At 49.5% G+C, this 4,910-nt stretch overlaps 1 non-coding gene across 1 annotated transcript; it reads left to right on the forward strand.

Moving 5' to 3' along the window:
• The first annotated feature begins 3,650 nt into the window (after positions 1 to 3,650).
• On the forward strand, positions 3,651 to 3,723 carry Trnak-cuu (transfer RNA lysine (anticodon CUU)). Its single transcript has one exon. It is a non-coding gene; the product is annotated as a tRNA-Lys (tRNA).
• Positions 3,724 to 4,910: the final 1,187 nt, after the last annotated feature.

Here is a 4,910-nt window from a genome sequence, read left to right on the forward strand (position 1 = left end):
TGATGTAGCAATTGAGCAGTACGAAACCGTCTGAATGTTGCTGTTGACAATTTTTTGCTTGGAGTTGCTCTTGAGCGTGAAACACACACAACAAGACCGGTGTTAACTAGCGAAATGGTCGGCAGGGTGGCGTCACCGCGAGTTTTGACTGGCACTTGCACATCCACAACAACGTCGGAAAGTAACTCGTTCGGCTTTTGAGTCACATCGAGTATGTGTGTTAATTTTGACGCCACTAGCTCTGCATGTTGTCATGCAATTCCTTTACCTCTCAGAAATGATTATGAAATAAAAGTGAAGTACGTGACGAGTGTGACGTTAGGAAAGCATTAGGCAGCATGGAGAGATTCTGTACGGGACCACCCAACCCAAACGAGTACTGTGTGACGTGCTACATGGCAGCTATTAACCGAGGCAGCCGGGTAGCTCAGTCGGTAGAGTGTGAGTCTTTTAATCGCAGGGTCGTGGGTTCGAGCCCCACACTGAGACAAACGGAATTTTGTTCCGCTGCAGATGTAAATTACCGTTTTTCTGATTAACGTGATGTAATGTAAATAGCAACTTTAAACTTTGCCTACGTCTCTGTCAGTCGCAAGGAAACTGTATTTGAAGGTGAAGGTGATTTTGTAGACATGTGTGAAAGACATGTTCTGAAATGCAAGTGTTGTTGTTTGGAGAGCACATCGGTTACGTGTCAGATGTGTAGCCAAGCAGTAATGGGTCGCCATAGCTGCAAATATTAGCCGGTAATATGAAGTGTTGTCAGCTGAAGTCTGATGATGCAGGCGACCGTAAGGCCGAAGTAAGCAGAAGTACCGCTAGGCCGCGCCTCTTTAGCTCAGTGGTTGAGCTCTGGTGTAGTAAACCAGGGGTGGTAAGTTCCATCCTCAGAGTAGGTAGAGGAATTTTGGAAATCAGTTGCGCGTCGTGGCCGTATAGCAAACATTGCTTTGATGACGAACAATTAGCGACAGGCGTTTTATTAAGAATTACTCTCAGACGTGATTAAGGCGAATGGCGCAGATAAAGCATTTGCCAAAGCGGTACAGCATAAGGTGGGACGAGGCAGTCTGAATTACATTTTATACATGTATTTCTCACATATCTCAGAGCCTCTCGCGGTCGTCATCGTCGTCGTCGTCGTCGTCGTCGTCGTCGTCGTCGCCGCTGCCGCCCCTTCTGCAGAAGTAGCAAATGGCCATCGTAGCAAATGCGGCGAGGGACGCCCTGCCTTCGATTCCGAATGCACAAAGTGTGTGGTCTTGTTTCCCAGTCTATATTTGGCCGGTCTCGTAAGAGGTTGAATGTAACGAATGGGTGGGAAAGAGCAAGGGGCAACGGCTGTGCAGAACGAAAACACAATTCCTCAGAGTGTGAGCGTTTCGAGATGAGTCGTATACAAGTTATAGTTGGTCGTCAGTGACCGTGTGGCCTAATGGATCAGGCGTCGGACTTCGGATCTGAAGATTACAGACTCGAATCCTGACACGCTCGTGTTTTTCCAATTCTGAAAAAGAAACATACCGCTCTGATGTAGCAATTGAGCCGGCCGCGGTGGTCTCGCGGTTCTAGGCACGGAGTCCGGAACCGTGCGACTGCTACGGTCGCAGGTTCGAATCCTGCCTCGGGCATTAATGTGTGTGATGTCCTTAGGTTAGTTAGGTTTAAGTAGTTCTAAGTTCTAGGGGACTAATGACCACAGCAGTTGAGTCCCATAGTGCTCAGAGCCATTTGAACCATTTTGTAGCAAATGAGCAGTACGAAACCGTCTGAATGTTGCTGTTGACAATTTTTTGCTTGGAGTTGCTCTTGAGCTTGAAACACACACAACAAGACCGGTGTTAACTAGCGAAATGGTCGGCAGGGTGGCGTCACCGCGAGTTTTGACTGGCACTTGCACATCCACAACAACGTCGGAAAGTAACTCGTTCGGCTTTTGAGTCACATCAAGTATGTGTGTTAATTTTGACGCCACTAGCTCTGCATGTTGTCATGCAATTCCAACCTCTCAGAAATGATTATGAAATAAAAGTGAAGTACGTGACGAGTGTGACGTTAGGAAAGCATTAGGCAGCATGGAGAGATTCTGTACGGGACCACCCAACCCAAACGAGTACTGTGTGACGTGCTACATGGCAGCTATTAACCGAGGCAGCCGGGTAGCTCAGTCGGTAGAGTGTGAGTCTTTTAATCGCAGGGTCGTGGGTTCGAGCCCCACACTGAGACAAACGGAATTTTGTTCCGCTGCAGATGTAAATTACCGTTTTTCTGATTAACGTGATGTAATGTAAATAGCAACTTTAAACTTTGCCTACGTCTCTGTCAGTCGCAAGGAAACTGTATTTGAAGGTGAAGGTGATTTTGTAGACATGTGTGAAAGACATGTTCTGAAATGCAAGTGTTGTTGTTTGGAGAGCACATCGGTTACGTGTCAGATGTGTAGCCAAGCAGTAATGGGTCGCCATAGCTGCAAATATTAGTCGGTAATATGAAGTGTTGTCAGCTGAAGTCTGATGATCCAGACGACCGTAAGGACGAAATACGCAAAAGTGCCGCTAGGCCGCGCCTCTTTAGCTCAGTGGCAAAGCACTGATCTAGTAAACCAAGGGTCGTGAGTTCCATCCTCAAAGGAGGAAGTCGAATTTTGGAAATCAGTTGCGCGTCGTGGCCGTGTAGCAAACAGTATCTGTGATGACGAACAATTAGCGACAGGCCTTTTATTAAGAATTACTCTCAGATGTGATTAAGGCGAATGGCGCAGATAAAGCCTTTGCCAAAGCGGTACAGCATAAGGTGGGACGAGGCAGTCTGAATTCCATTTCATAGATGTATTTCTCACATATGTCAGAGCCTCTCGTCGTCGTCGTCGTCGTCGTCGTTTCCGCCGCCGCCGCTAATGCAGAAGTAGCAAATGGCCAACGTAGCAAATGCGGCGAGGGACGCCCTGCCTTCGATTCCGAATGCACAAAGTGTGTGGTCTTGTTTCCCAGTCTATATTTGGTCGGTCTCGTAAGAGGTTGAATGTAACGATTGGGTGGAAAAGAGCAAGGGGCAGCGGCTGTGTAGAACGAAAACACAAATCATCAGGGGTGTGAGCGTTTCGAGATGAGTCGTATACAAGTTATACTTCTGCGTCAGTGACCGTGTGGCCTAATGGATAAGGCGTCGGACGTCGGATCTGAAGATTACAGCTTTGAATGTTGTCACGCTCGTGTTTTTCCAGCTCTGAAAAAGAAACATACCGTTTTAATGTAGCAATTGAGCAGTACGAAACCGTCTGAATGTTGCTGTTGACCATTTTCTGCTTGGAGATGCTCTTGAGCTTGAAACACACACAACAAGGCCGGTGTTATCTAGCGAAATGGTCGGCAGAGTGCCGTCACCGCGAGTTTTCACTGGCACTTGCACATCTAAAACAACGTCGGAGAGTAACTCGTTCGGCTTTTGAGTCATATCAAGTATGGGTGTTAATTTTGACGCCACTAGCTCTGCATGTTGTCGTGCAATTCCTTTACCTCTCAGAAATTATTATGAAATAAAAGTGAAGTACGTGACGAGTGTGACGTTAGGAAAACATTAGGCAGCATGGAGAGATTCTGTATGGGACCACCCAACCCAAACGAGTACTGTGTGACGTGCTACCCGAGGCAGCCCGGCTGGCGCAGTCGGTACAGCATGAAACTCTTAATCTCAAGGTCGTGGGTTCGAACCCAACGCTGGGCGGTACGGAATTTTGTTCCGCTGCAGATGTTAATTACCGTTTTTCTTATTAACGTGATGTAATGGAAATAGCAACTTTAAACTTTACCTACGTCTCTGTCAGTTGCAAGGAAACTGTATTTGAAGGTGAAGGTGATTTTGTAGACATGTGTGAAAAGCATGTTCTGAAATGCAAGTGTTGTTTGTTAGGAGAGCACGTCGGTTACGTGTCAGATGTGTAGCCAAGCAGTAATGGGTAGCCATAGCTGCAAATATTAGTCGGTAATATGAAGTGTTGTCAGCTGAAGTCTGATGATCCAGACGACCGTAAGGGCGAAGTACGCTAAAGTACCGCTATGCCGCGCCTCTTTATCTCAGTGGTAGAGCACTGGTCTAGTATACCAAGGTCTTGAGTTCCATCCTCAAAGGAGGAAGTCGAATTTTGGTAATCAGTTACGCGTCGTGGCCGTGTAGCAAACAGTATCTGTGATGACGAACAATTAGCGACAGGCCTTTTATTAAGAATTACTCTCAGATGTGATTAAGGCGAATGGCGCAGTTAAAGCCTTTGCCAAAGCGGTAGAGCATAGGCACGTTCTTCGGCGTAACTCGAGAGGGTTGCGCCCTTCGATATTATTGTCGTTAATTTCGAAGTGCTAGGAGTTTCAGTGATCGCTGCAGCTGCCGTTGTCCCGAGCCTTTGCCGCCGTTGGTCCCAGCCGCCGCTGCCGCCGCCGCCGGTTCCCACCACCGCCGCCGCCGCCGCCGCCGCCGCCGCCGCCGCCGCCGGTCTCCCGCCGACGCCGGTTGCCGCCATCGTATCCGGTTCCTGCCGCTGCTGCCGCTGCTGCTGTTGCCAACCGCCGCCGCCGCCGCCGCCGGTTCCCGCCGCCGCCGCCGCCGCCGCCGCCGCCGGTCTCCCGCCGACGTCGCCGCCGGTTGCCGCCACCGTATCCGGTTCCTGCCGCTGCTGCTGTTGCCGACCGCCGCTGCCGCCGCCGCCGCCGCCGCTCCCTGCCCGTCTTTCTTTCTGTCGTCTCTGCTTACGTCTTACCCTTCCTCTTCGTCAGTCTCTTGTCCTTGTCCTTTGACTGTCCCCTGTTATTTTTCCTCTTTTCCCCTCTCCCACTTATCCTCTCACCATGACAACCCCCACAACTACCGCCACTACCACTGCAATCGTGTACACGTCCCCCTCACTTGCTGCCACC

This window comes from Schistocerca gregaria, chromosome 1 (assembly GCF_023897955.1).
Source record: "Schistocerca gregaria isolate iqSchGreg1 chromosome 1, iqSchGreg1.2, whole genome shotgun sequence".
NCBI classification, from domain to species: domain Eukaryota; kingdom Metazoa; phylum Arthropoda; class Insecta; order Orthoptera; family Acrididae; genus Schistocerca; species Schistocerca gregaria.